The 14,191-nt window shown below is 50.7% G+C and overlaps 1 long non-coding RNA gene across 2 annotated transcripts; it reads right to left on the reverse strand.

Moving 5' to 3' along the window:
* Positions 1–542: 542 nt before the first annotated feature.
* Positions 543–9,249, reverse strand: LOC110342706. 2 transcript variants are annotated; one of them, XR_005876882.1, is made up of 3 exons: positions 8,679–9,249; positions 5,033–7,856; positions 543–2,146 (listed from the first exon to the last, which is right to left on the reverse strand). It is a non-coding gene; the product is annotated as an uncharacterized LOC110342706 (long non-coding RNA). The 2 variants fall into 2 exon arrangements; XR_005876881.1 differs by lacking the exon at positions 543–2,146 and having other exon boundaries at positions 5,030–7,856.
* Between the last annotated feature and the right edge of the window lie 4,942 nt (positions 9,250–14,191).

The raw sequence follows: 14,191 nt of genomic DNA on the forward strand, positions 1-14,191 counted from the left end.
GTGTCTTAGATTTGTCTGACTCACAGTTCTCCACGTGACAGCAGGCTATAAAACTCATTTTGAGCCAGGTGGTAGTGGTGGTGCACGCTTTTAATCCCAGCACTCGGGAGGCAGAGGCAGGAGGATCTCTGTGAGTTGGAGACCAGTCTACAAGAGCTAGTTCCAGGACAGCCTCCCAGAGAAACGCTGTCTCAAAAAACAAATTCATTTTGGACCAGCCCAGAGAAAGGGGCCGTAGGCTTTGTAGAAATTCTGAACAATAGATTCTCTTCAAGCAAGGCAATGTTGTTGTTTTTTTTTTTTACATCATCTTTCTGATTCATACGAAGACACAAGCTGTTTAGTCTTCCTGAGTAAGGGGCTGTTATGCCCTCTCCCCCATCTATAACGCTGCACTATGGAAACGGCAGATATTCTCTTTCCTGTGCACTCTCTGCCGGGACTGCCCCTCCAGACACCACACGCAGCAGTGAGCCCCAGCTTTCTGTGCTGGTGCAAACAGCAGAGCGGGGGTTGGGGGGGGGGGTGGGGGGTGGGATGGAGGGGGATGGACGGGAAAGTAGAAGGGTAATCATTGATGGGCTTTAATCCCAGCAGGCGGATCTCTGTGAGTTCAAGGCCAGCCTGGTCCACAGAGCGAGTTCCAGGACAGGCTCCAAAGCTACAGGGAAACCCTGTCTCCAAAACAAAACAAATCAAATCAAGGTAATTAATCTTGTTTCCTTTTCTCTCCCTATAGCGAGATATTCCAGGCAAGGCCATTACAGAGAACATCTTATCTCCTACAGTCTGCAGGCTGGGGTACTCCGGCATGGCCTGTTGTCTGGCTAGCCCTTCAAGCCATCCCAAGCGAGAAGGGCCGGCAGCTGGGGAGCTTCCTCGGCATCTGTCCACGGCCTTGCCCGCTGCCTCGGCCTCTCTTCTTTGTTTTGAGGCAGGGCCTGGCGCTCTTGTCCTGGTACCAAGACTTGCTCTCCAGCTGGCCTGGTACTTCCCGTGTAGCCCCGGCTGGCCTTGAACTTGTGGCAGCGGCCGAGTGCTGGGAGTTTAGGCGCACACCATTTGGGAGTCAGGCTCCTCAAACTCTCTTCATAGCTTCTGCCTCTTCCCTGCTGGGACCTGACTCCGGGGGGCCTTCCTAAGCCCCGGGTTACGGACAGGTTTTCCTTCTCTTCTCCAGTGTCTCCCCCGCCCTCCCCTGACTCCGCTTGCCCCCCAGGTCCACTGCCCGCTGGCTCCTTTTGTTTTTAAACTTGCAGGGTAGCGGCTCCTCCTGAGCACGGCTGCAAACACAGGTGGTGCTCACCTGCCTGTTGGTTTGAGAACTGAATCTTGGCTGATTGTCTCCGGGTGTGAGCGCAGGGTGTGCCGCTCTCTCTACCCTGTATCTCAGAGCATGAGCATCAGAGACGCTAACGGTGCAAGGCGCGCAGCTGTGCGAGGCGCGCAGCTGGGGATGAACGCGACCCTCCTGCCTGCGCTCTTCCTCCTCCAGTCAGTGGCGCACTTCTTCTTTTGCTGAACTTGACTTGAACTTGGAGGAAGGTTGGCGCGTTCTAAAAACAGCTAATGTGACTTCAGGGGTTTGAGCTGTAGTAGAGGGCTTTTTGCTAAGTCATTCATCACAGACACTCGACTGCCTCTGACTTGGAGCCTCTGTTATTCACTGTGATTCTAAAAATTACCCGTGGCTCCCTGAAGGGCTCGATTTTAGACTCGCAGTGTCTTGACAGTACGGGACTCATTTAAATCTAGAGCAGCAGGGACTTTTTTCTTTTTATATCGGAAATTGGAAGTAGGAATTACTGTACTTTGTTCCCTACACAACGGTGTAGATAAAGCTTTATCGACTGTAGGGCTGTGGCTGCTGTTGCGGAAACATTGTCATTCAATCTCCTTAGAGAGGGAAGAAGAGAGTTCGAGCCACAGGGTGAGATCCTACACATCCAGTTTCAAAAGCTGGCTGGGTGACAGCCTGGGCTTCCTCGGCTGTGAGGTAAGCACACAGGCATGAGGTCTTGGTGATACTTGGTGATTCAGCAGCTAAACCCGGCTTGACAGTAGCAGAGACCGCAGTGTCGCTTTGGAGAACGCCTGAGTCACTGTTACCGGCAGACTGGGGACAAAACTCTGGGTGAGAAAGACCCTGGAATGAAACCATGAGGCGGAGATGCCCAGGGCTAGGTTAGCTTGGGCCACTGCTTGGCTTGAGACCACACCCACACCCTCATGGAGCTGCACGCACACCCCTCTCCAAAGATAGCAATCAGGTCACTTTGACCTAGCTACTCTAAGTTAATTCTTTTTCTGTGACCAAAGAGCTTCTCAGAAACTATCTGGGGACCGGTGGCAGAGTGCTGAGCCAGTCTGGGCTGATTAGGTACACTTTCAATGGGTCATACTGTGTCCTCTAAGTGAACTTTTAGGGGAAAGCCCCTATTTGCCGTCTCATGACTAAGCATGATCGGGCGCTCGTATGATTAAAGCCAGACGCACTAGGGTAAAGGACAGGTACGGTGTACAAAGGTGAAGCCTGTTAATTAAAACAAGGGCCACCTATATCTCACCCTTAGCAACAAAGCCCTCCTAGGCCACAAAAAAGAGAGGCCCCAGGCTATGACCAGGTGTTCCGGAATGCTGGATCTCAGACAGTCCCTGCGTCATAGCAAAGTATGGACTCTGTTACTTAACTACACCCAACCTTGAATAAAATCCCCACGTCCCCTTACCTGTGGGCATATCTTTGAACAAGATACCAAGATCCTGGAAACACCACTCTCAGATAGAGACCATGGTCCGGACACTAGGGTAGGAAGCAAGGGACCATGGGTGGTGGTGGGAGCCTTCCTCGGCATCCGGTGGAGAAGGAGCCAGGGGCCCGACCCTTGGTTCTTGAAGGGCAGTGCTGCTTCTGCTTGTCACTACAGACCCTTCCTGAGGGCGGACTTGGATCTGAGAGACGCTGCTCAGACATAGACACTGAAAGGAGCCTAAGAAGTGTGGGGTCACCGTCTTTGGCTGAGCTTCTCTATGAGAAAAGCAAAAGTGACTGGTTTGGATATCCCCTGGCTGGAAGGTGACACACAGATTCCCGGTGGAGGGTCAGGAATGGTTGGCACTTTCCCAGTGCGGGGGAACAAGGGCTTTCTTGTTGTTTTCTGTGTAGAGTAGTTGGACTGACCTTGCTGTCACTGGGAAAATTAGGTCAATTAGCATTTATAGAGAGACAGCACTACACAAGTGTATCTCACACATTAGGTTATCAGGAAAAGGCAGGAAGGGATGTCGGGGTGCCTCTGTGGTGAGAGCACTCACCACACAAGCAAAGGACCAGAATGTGTATAAATGCCAGGTGAACCGGTGACCTCTGCTGTAATTCCAGCACTTGGAAGGCGGGGGATGGGAACCTTAGAACGAGCTGGTTAAGCCTGCCTCTGGGAGTTAGTGAGCTGCGGGTTTAGGAGAGACCCTGCCTCTGAGTAAGGCAGAGAGTCATTGAAGAGAATGCCTCATTATGTTCCTATTGCTGTGATAAGAGGCGATGACCAAGGCAACTTAGAGAAGAAAGAGTTTGCTGGGGGGCTTAATGACTTCAGAGGGCGAGTCCGTGGCCATCATGGTGGGAGTATGGCAGCGGGCAGGCATGGCCCTAGAGCAGTAGCTGAGATACCGTATTTTGAGACACATCTGTGAGGCAGAGAGGCAGAGAGCTAACTGGGAATGGCATGGGCTTTTGAAATCTCAAAGCCCGACCCCAGGGACAGACCTTTTTCTAAGGAGGCCACACCTCCTGATGCTTCTCAAACAGTTCCACCCAATGGGACCCACGCCTCGTAGCATATGTGTGGGTGCCAGAAGATAGGCCTCTGCTGGTCTTCCCTTCCACCTTCTCATGGGTTCCGGGGCTCAAACTCAGGCCATCAGGCTTGTGTGGCAAGCACTTTACCCCCTGGGCCGTCTTGCTGGCTTCAAGACAGGGCCTTGCTCTATAACCATGGCTGACCCAAACTTGAAGTGATTCTCTTGCTTCCGACACTCGCGTACTAGAATTACAGGCGTGTTCCAACATACTCACCTGATACGTAAGCCAAATACGGTGACACGTTACAAGTAAAACATTATTATTAATTGCAAATAAGTATCTCATGCCATATGTTTTCATACAACCTAATTTCGTACAATATGTTCTGATCAGTTTCCCTTAGTGATGGTTTGAAAGAAAATGTGCCCCCCAAAGGGAGTGGCACTATTAGGAGGTGTGGCCTTGTTGGAGGAAGTGTGTCACTGTGGGGGCGGGCTTTGAGGTCTCTTTTTCTCAAGCTCTCCTAAGTGTGGCAGTCAGTCGACTTCCTGTTGCCGGCAGGACGAAACACTCTTGGGTCCGGCACTGAGTCTGCCTGCACGCCGCACGCCACAATGACAGCGGACTGAACCCCTGAAACTGTAAGCGAGGCTCCCCGATGTAATGTCTTCCTTATAAGAGTTGCCATGGTCCTGGTGTCTCTTCACAGCAGTAGAAGCCCGGAGACACCCTTCCTTCATATCCCCCCCAATTCTCCCAACTCTCCCCTCCTCCAGATCTACACCTTCTTTCTCCCAAACACAATAAAGAAGACAAAGACAAAACAAAGTAAACGAAATAACAAACAACAAAAAAAAAAATCAAAGAAAGAGCATGGGGCTGGAGAGATGGCTCAGCGGTTAAAGGCTAGGCTCGCAAACAAACAAAAAAAAAATCAAAGAAAGAGCACAAAAAAGTGTGTGTGCATGGCGGATCTCTGTGAGTTCGAGGCCTGCCTGGTCTACAGAGCGAGTTCCAGGACAGCCTCCAAAGCCACAGAGAAACCCTGTCTCGAAAAAGCAAAAAAAAAAAAAAGTGTGTGTGAGCACATGCAGACAGACATACACACCCCACACGGACACACACGCGCCCATGCCACACACACAAAACTCACAAAAACCAAGCGAAGACCAATAAGGTAAGAACTGTCCAAACAAAGCATTATGAGACAAAGAAAGCATAAAAAAATACCTTTGAGTTCATTTTATGCTGGCCTTCTTGGCCGTCTACTGCTGGGCCTGGGCCCTGCCCCTTGGGTGTGGTTCATATGCCCGCTGAGACTCCCTTGGGGAGATTGATGTTTCCTTCGTGAGCTGTTGTTAATTGGAGATTCCTTCTTGGTTGGGGATGGGCACTTGTGTCTACTTCCCACGTCAGCGCTGGGACCTTGTCTGGTTTGGACCTGGGCATTCTATCCCAGACTCTGTGAGTGTGTATGCCTGTCAGTCCCGTTGTGTCCACGTGGCCGTGTTTCCCTGGCGTCCTCCATCCCCGGTGGATCTTACAGTCTTTCTATCTCGTCTTCCATAGAGTCCCCCTGAGCCCTGAGGGAAGGGATAGACAGAGACCCTTCTTTCTCCATCTCTGATGAGGGCCAGGTTCCATCTCCTGGAATGAGCCTTAAGTCCACTCCAACCAAACATTAAATAGAGATGTGTCCCCTAGACTCATGCTGCTGTCGGTCGCTGAGATCGGTAAAGGTTTGTTTGCTTGTTCGTTTGTTTTAATGTGTTTCCCAAACTGGTAATTGCCGCTGTGGAAGCTGGTTTCAGTTTTTCCCCTCAAATGTAGTTTCGACAAAACCCCAAACTAAAGTGCAAAACGTACCTCAGTGTCCACCCGGCTGGTGCTCAGTGTGCATCAAGTTGCTTGTTGTATTAGTCATGGTCTCAGCAGGAAATGATTCTCACTCTCTTCCAGGAAGATGAAAACTCCATAAACCCTTTGCGAAGTCACTGGCAAACAAGGAAACCAGGACAGGGGTGGAAAGGCCCAGGGCTAGTACGGTAGGGCTTGTTAACACCTTCAGGGCTCCCGGGGAGGTGAGAAGTCACCAAGTCACCAGATCCCAGAGGATGGCTGCATACATGCTGCCTTGAGGGGACAGACACCCGCAGGAGAGGGGCCCCGCCTCACCCCCTGAAGAGGTTAGAGGGGTGGAAACAAGTCCTCACTCTTCTCCTCCCCTCTGACCAATCTTCTCACGTCTCTGAAAGAAGGTCTCATCTGGATGAGATTGATGTCATTCCTTCAAATCAGCCCCCAGGGCAGAGAGTGGGCCTCAGAAGTAGAGGCTGAAACCACGAGGAACCAGCAGACACACCCCACCGCCCGCACCCCGCCCCCTGTACCCCGCCGCCTGCAGCAGGCGGCAGGTTGCGGGCTGCACCCCTGTCTTGCGAGCACAATAATGATGGCCAGCCAGTGTGGGTGGTAGGGCAGGGTAGGAGTCCAGGCCCCACTCACGTGCTCCCCTCTTCACCGGCTTTCCTCCTCTAGAGAAGGAAACGCTCCTGTCATCTCATCTTGCTTTAGGTCTGGAGCTCAGGGGTCAGGTTGAACCTTGTCCAGGCGGAATTTCTGCTGTCAGGGTCGGCTGCGGAGCCAGGATGAGTCCGAAGCTCCAGGAAGTGCAGCTGTTCAGGAGACTCACGGGCCAAGAGCTCTTTGGCTGTGAGTCAGGCTCTCAGGTCAAAGGGTTCCTCGGCAAGGACAGAAAGCGACAGTGTCCGGGAGTGCCAGGGGCAGCAGGGGCACTAACTCCAGCCCATGCACATCCAGGAGGATTCCTGCCCCGGCTTGAAGCCGCACAGCCGCAGAGAGCTGTGACTTGTGTGATGCGTTCATCCTGCCTCCCAAGCATCCGGCCCGACCCTCCTGGGATGCTCTGCTTTAAGAGGCTCTCTTAAAGAGAATTATTTTCACTTCACTGTGTGGGTGTCTTGTCTGTTTTCATTTATCTTGTGCCTGCAGGGTCCTCAGAGGTCAGAAGAGGGCACCAGGTCCCCGAGCACTGGAGTTACAGAGGGCTCTGAGCCGCCTTGTGGATGCTGGGGAATCCAACCCAGGTCCTCTTAACTGCTGAGCCAGAGAGCACACCCGTCAATCAAGGTGTGGGTGGCACACACACACACACACACACACACACACACACACACACACACACACACACACACACACACACACACACACACACACACACGCTTGCTGTGGCTTGGAGGTATTAGTGGCTGGGAATGGCTGCCACCTAGAAATCAGAGCCACCACAATTTGAAGCGGGTTGGTTATAAGTGGTTGCGTCAATCTCCGTTTCTTTTGCTTAGCTAGAAATTACAGGCAAGAGAGCAATGTAACAGCTTTTTCCCAGACCTCATGGACCAACATCTCTGAAAACCCTGGGCCTTGGGCAACCCTCTATCCTAAACCATCACTACGTGGCTGTGCTCAAACCCAGTTCCCTGCTTCTTCCTCTCTGCGGGGGTCACCTCACCAGCTGTGACAAAGCCTGACTTCACACCACCTTCCCCAGCGGTGCAGGCTGCCTCTCTGGGTTTCCTGATGCCCTGTCGTGACAAAAGCTGTTTACTCAGGGTGATGGTTGATGGGGCTCCACAGAGGTGAGCTCTTGGTTTTCCTTTCCTGGCTGTCAGAATGCTTGGTATCCTTGGTATCCTAGGCAACCAGGGGCACTCTGACCTCCTCTTTGTCTCTCTCCTGTCTGCTACAATAGTAGCTCAGTTTCCTTCTTTGTAGTTTTTCAAGTGAAGCGGCATCAGTTTGTGGTGAGAATAAGGCTGTCCGACATCTGTCAATAGGCTCAGTACCAGTGGCCTACTGTTGACCTGGGGATCTCCGATGGAACTGTGTGCCAGCAGGGACCTGGTTTCAACCCGGCTTTAACCCAGATTGCCTTGATGAGAACAGTACTTCAGCAAACCGTTTCAGTTTAAACGTGCTTGACTGCTGGTCTACGCTCCATCGGGAGCAATGGGCACCTTGCAAATCTGTCTCCCGGCTGCGATTCAGAGATCATTAAAAAAGAAAAAAAAAAAGTGAACATGTGTCTGTTACCTGTGGAGTATTCCACGGGACTAATTTCTGAAGTCATTCCCATGCTTCAAGACCCGTAATAAATTCACATAGTGGCACCTCAGTAATAAGGGGATTCCCTGTAGGAGCCCCACCTCCTGACCTCATCCCCCCCTCCCCACAACGTGCAGCGGCAGGAGGGGAGCCCTGGTCTCCGGAAGGTGCCCTCTGACCGCATGGCATGCATGTGATCTGTTTCTCTCAAAATGAAACAAAAACCAGAAGCTACCCACACAAACAAATCAGAATGAAAAGGCAAAAAGACCAGTAAGATTAAAAAAAAAAAGACAAAGTAAAATAAAACAAAAGCCCTCGAAAATAACATTTAGTTTATTTTGTGTCAGTCAACCGCTCTACTTAGTTTCTTTGTTTTGTTTTTCGAGACAGGGTTTCTCTGTGTAACAGGCGCGGCTGTCCTGGAAATCGCTCTGTAGTCCAGGTTGGCCTTGACCTCACAGAGATCCACCTGCCTGTGCCTCCTGGATGCTGGGATTAAGGGCGCCGCCACCACGCCTGGCAGCCATTCTACACTTTAAAAGTTACCCAGCCGACCTACTTGGCACCACCGGCCCTGTTTTCCCTCCCTCCTCTCTCCTACAACTTCTTTGAGATTCTCACTGGCATCCCATTCGCTCTCATCCCCCGCCACTCAGCCATAAACCCTGCCCTCTGCAGACCACACACACACACACACACACACACAGTTCAGATGTCGCTAGCACTGCTCTGGCGGGCTCCCGTTTCCTACCTTCAAGGCATCAGGGACGGCACAGACACGGAGGGCAGCGATGTTAAGGCAGGCTTCCCTGGACCATCAGCACCTGTAGAAACCCAGTCCTCACCACCTGTGCCTCTGTAGCCTCCAAATGTTGGGAGCGGGCCCACACCCTGTGGGATTTTTTTAAACGTGTTCTTCATGTGATTCCAATGCATGAAGAATTAGCCTTAAAATAAGATACTGTTCTTGCTTCCTCCTTTAGCCTTCTGTCTTGCCGACACTGCCAACACAGTTAGTTCACTCTGCTCTGTTCTCCCACCATGCGGAACCCAGGGTCCAATCTGGCCAAGTTTCCCTTGGCTCTGGGATCTGCAAAAGCCTAGAAGTCCACACGGCTGCTCACTGTCAAGATGACCCCCCCACCAGGCGCCAGGCGCCTCCTGCACCCCATGGCTAAACCCCCGGATGTGACGATGGACTTGGGCACACACACTCCGACATCACCAGCACGGGGGTGGGGGGCTCCAGCTGTCCTTTCTTCCCTCTCTCGAGGGAAGGTCCGGGAGGTCCAGCAAGCTGTGTTTGCATCCTTGTTTGGCAGTGAGGGAAAGCGGGTTTAAAACCCCAGACTGAGCCGGGCGTTGGTGGCGCACGCCTTTGATCCCAGCACTCGGGAGGCAGAGGCAGGTGGATCTCTGTGAGTTCGAGACCAGCCTGGACTACCAAGTGAGTTCCAGGACAGCCTCCAAAGCCACAGAGAAACCCTGTCTCGAAAAACCAAAAAAATAAAAAATAAATAAAACCCCAGACTGTCTCAGATGTCTTCTTTCCATGTCAGCTTTTTCCTTTTCTTTCTGGAAATAGCTCTTGTGTGGATTGGGTTATTAGAAGTTAGAGATTTCCGAGGGCAAGGGGAAGGCAAGGAGATATTTTTTTTTTTTTTTTTTTTGGTTTTTCGAGACAGGGTTTCTCCGTATTGTTTTGGAGACTGTCCTGGAACTCACTCGGTAGACCAGGCTGGTCTCGAACTCACAGTGATCCACCTGTCTCTGCCTCCCGAGTGCTGGGATTAAAGGCATGTGCCACCAACGCCCCGCCAAGGAGATATTTTTTGAGGCGACCCGGACCCTCCCCCCCTGTTTGTCACCAAGAACAATTCACCTGTGTAGAGGGTTTTTGCAGGATAGATGTCACCCTGGTGACACTCAAGATAGGGTTGAGGAGGGAAAGCCTACAGGTTAGCTTGGGATAAAGGGCACCTCTTTGGGATAACGTGGCTCTTTCCTGATGCCGACATGATCAGCTAGGTGGAAGCTAAGGGAGCACTGTGCTGTGGGTGGTGCCTCCACTTGAGGACCGCTAAGGGCTGGGGGTGGGAGGCGGGGGAGGGAACAGGACTGAAGTCTGGCGTGGACATCCCCTCTGGCACGTGGGGCCTGATGGGAAAGACCACTGTTAATTCTGGTGAGAGCGTTATTGCTTTGTTCTTTTGTTTAGACAGGGTTTTTCTGTGTAGTTTTGTAGACCAGGCTGGCCTCAAACTCACAGAGATCCGCCTGCTTCTGCCTCCCCTAGTGCTGGGATTAAAGGCGTGTGCCACCAGTGCCCTGCCTGACAGGGTTCTTGTGAAAGCTGGAATTTGTCTTCACCATATTTCTCTGACCTGATTCTGAACTTTGAACCTCCAAACCCATGAGCTGAATCCTCTCTCTTCTTTCTCCTCTCCCTCCACCTCTCTCTCCCTCTCCCTCTCCCTCTGTCTCTCCCTCTGTCTCTGTCTCTGTCTCTCTCTCTCTCTCACACACACACACACACACACACATATTCTGGGATTGGACCTCAGGTCTGGGATTGGGCCTCAGGTCTGGGATTGGGCTAGCATTCACTCTACCACTGAGCTACACACTACGCCCTTTAAATATCTGATTTTTGAGATAGGTTCTTTTTATCTTTTTCTAGGCTGCCCTCAAATTCTATATAAGCCCAGGCAGGCTTGAACTTGTGATCCTCCTGTGTAGCCTCAGCTGGCCTGAAACTCACTATGTAGACATGACTGACCCAGAACTCTTAAAGATCCGTTGCCTCTGCCTCCTGGTGCTGGGATTAAAGGCATGTGCTGCCCTAGTCACGTTCTGGGAGAATGATGCGTTGTGATTAAAAGTTAATCACACACGTAGGCTGTGGTGTCCACCTGGGTGCTGTGTAGAACTAGCCCCCCCACCTCTGAGATAGCTGAGATGTCTCAGTGGGTGGGGTGCTTGTCACATGAGCCTGGTGACCTCAGTTTGAGCCCTGGAATTCACATCAAGGCTGACAGCGAATTGACTCCCAAAAGCTGACCTCTGACCTTTACATGTACTCTGTGCTGTACCTGTGTCCCATCTCGCAAATACACTCAATATTGATAAATAAGAACAAATAGAAAACGTGGATTTTACATTTTTTAAATACATGTGACTTTTTTTTCTATTAAAAAATTCCTTTTGTATTAAGACATTCCATGGATTACTTCAGCCATACTTTCATAGCTTTCTCTGCCTAAGTAAAGTTTAGCAGGTTCTGATTGCAATGGCGTGTTTAGATTTCCTGTATTCTTAATAATAATAACAACAATAATAATAGATTATACATTATCATTAGTATCAATCATAGTTGCTATTAATTATCATTATCAATTACCAATGAACAACTATTAGTATTGCTATTGTTATTTTGCCTGTCAAAATATTCATTACTGAAAGGGTTGTTAAAATCCCTACCATGCTGGCTGTTTTTCCAGTCCCTCTGAGTAGCAGTGTCACTTTTGTTTTATATGTCTTACTTTTCGTTTTTGTTTTTATTTTCTAGGACTGGCTTATGTATTCTACACAACCTGTCCTCAAACTCGCTGTGGTGGCTGTGGCTGACCCTGAACTTCTGACTCTCCTCTCCCTGCCTGCCTAAATCCTGGGGTTATATAGAGCGTGGGCCACTACGCCAGGCTTATTTTGTGTATTTGGTTTAAATGTACTTATTTATGCACGCGCCTATGTGAGGAGGTCGGAGGACAACCAGCAGGAGGATCTTCTAAAACGAGGACCGCAGGGATCAGGCTCACAGCATCAGACTTGGCTGCCCAGCGCCTTTACCCAGTGCCTCTCATGGCTTTAGACATTTTAATGAGTGTTGTCAAGGACACGCAACCTCAGGGCCGTGGATTACCACTAACCGGTTTATCTTTGATGATTCAGTTGATCAGAGCTCATTTCGCTTTACATTAATTTTTTCATTTATATTGTGAGCGTTGGACAACAGCACTTAGTACGCGATTCCAAAATCTGTAATTTTTTTTTCCAGCACTCATATAATACCACAGGAAACCTTATTTTATTTCACGAAATCCCCCATGGCACATTGATCCGTGCAGAAAATTATTAGAAACACACACACACACACACACACACACACACACAGCACAGCACAATTGTCGTCAGGCTATCTGCAGGAGTGTATGTGTGTGTGTGTGTGTGAAAGGTCAGTGACTTTGACTTGGACCCCACCCCCACTCCCAGAGGTTTTGTTGTGTAACCGCAGACATTCTAAAAACCCTCCCCCAACAGCTGAAGCACACCTGCTGGTATTTCAGATAAGGGATCACCAACCTGCCTGCTAATACGAATACACCTGCACCGGTTTTCTTATTAGTAGTTCAAACAAATTAACACCAAATAGAGAAACCTGGGACAGCTCAGGACTGGAGAAAACCGGCACAGGCCTGCTTCCAGCTTGTACCCTTGAGGAGGCCACTTCGGTCTTAACTAGAACTGGATCTCCTAGGTGGAGAATTCCACGGGAAGACTACCCAGCTCCACCCTAGGAACCTGAGGTCAAGATGCCACCACCAGTTTATCTCAACTTCCTCCGTTAAACTGCCCGCTAAGTTCCCCCTCCCGCTAGCTGTTGTAGAAAAATCCTTTTGTACTGCTGCAAAGATTTGTCACTTGGATTGGTTAAATAAAAGGCTGAACGGCCAATGGCTAGGCAGGATTTTTTCAGGGCAGAGACGAGGCCTGGAAGGAGCAGAGTGGGAGGCGCCCACCAGCATGGATGAGGTGAACGAGCTCTGGGGCGGCATATAGATGAAAATAAACGGGTTATAATTTCAGCTACAGAGCTAGTTAGAAACAAGCCCAAGCTATCAGCACAACTTTCGTAATGATACGAAGTCTCTGTGTGGTTATTTGGGAGCTGGTGGGTGGGATAGAAAAATCTACCTACAGCTGACTAGTTATTTTAGCTTCTGTTAAACTGCCAGCTTGATCAACCCTCCCACTGCCTGCAGCTGCCAAGGGAGATGTCAGGGTGTGGTTTTTGCCTTTTAAAAACCCTTACTGTAAGCCGGGCAGTGGTGGCGCACGCCTTTAATCCCAGCACTCGGGAGGCAGAGGCAGGTGGATCTCTGTGAGTTCGAGGCCAGCCTGGTCTACAGAGGGAGCTCCAGGACAGCCTCCAAAACAATACAGAGAAACCCTGTCTCGAAAAACAAAAACAAACAAACAAAACCCTTACTGTATTCCAGGCGGTGGTGACACATGCCTTTAATCCCAACACTTGGGAGGCAGAGGCAGGCAGATCTCTGTGAATTTGAGGCCAGCCTGGTCTATGGATGAGCTCCAGGACAACCAGGACTGTTTTACAGAAAAACCCTGTCTCAAGAAAAACAAAAACCAAAATGAAAATAAAACATTTGACGGTCGCCCTGAGTGCAGCTCTGTTGGAATTTTTTGCTGCAGGGCATCGATGGTCTCCTTACAGCGCCCTCTGAGGAGGAACGCTGACAAGTAGCAGAGGCCTTTTAGAACCCCTCCAGGTCCTGGAGTAGAGGCTCAGCCAAGAAGGCAAGTATGGGAACCTCTGGGGGTGGTTGGATCTGGCTGGCTACAGATAATGGGATTTACAGCCTCAGATGAAGTCTGAGCAGAGGGGCCTTCAAAGCGCTGAAAAGGGCCCTGGTGTCCGGCCTGGCCCTCCCAGACATTGCTAGGCCATTGGACTTGTGCGTGGATGAGACCAGAGGCATTGCCTAGCGGGTCCTCCTGTAAATCCTGGGACCCTGGAAAAGACCGGTGGCATTTCTGTCCAGGAGACTTGGCCCAGTCACAGCTGGATGGGCTGGCATATATAGGGGCCATGTCTGCAACGGCTCTGCTGGTAAAAGAATTAACTCCAGGGCACCAACTGTCCCTGACAGCCCCACACTCGGTTGAGGCCTCTTGAGGGGAGCACCCAGCCGATGGCTGTCTAACACCAGTATCTGGATCAACCCTGCATTCATCCGGTTTTCACAAGACGCCAACCCTCCTGCTAGACGATGACCTTGCAGAACCCCTGCACGACTGCCCTGAGGTGACTGCCCTGAGCAGTCTACCAGGCTCGATCTGACGGATGTCCCCTAGGCAATACTAAATGAGGTACTGTCCATGGATGGGGGCTGTGTTGTCCCAAATGGGACCAGGTATGCAGGGTCAGTGGTGATGATCCAATGAGACTATCTGGGCACAATC

The sequence above is a fragment of the Mesocricetus auratus genome, unplaced genomic scaffold, assembly GCF_017639785.1.
Source record: "Mesocricetus auratus isolate SY011 unplaced genomic scaffold, BCM_Maur_2.0 Super-Scaffold_2245, whole genome shotgun sequence".
Lineage (NCBI taxonomy): Eukaryota > Metazoa > Chordata > Mammalia > Rodentia > Cricetidae > Mesocricetus > Mesocricetus auratus.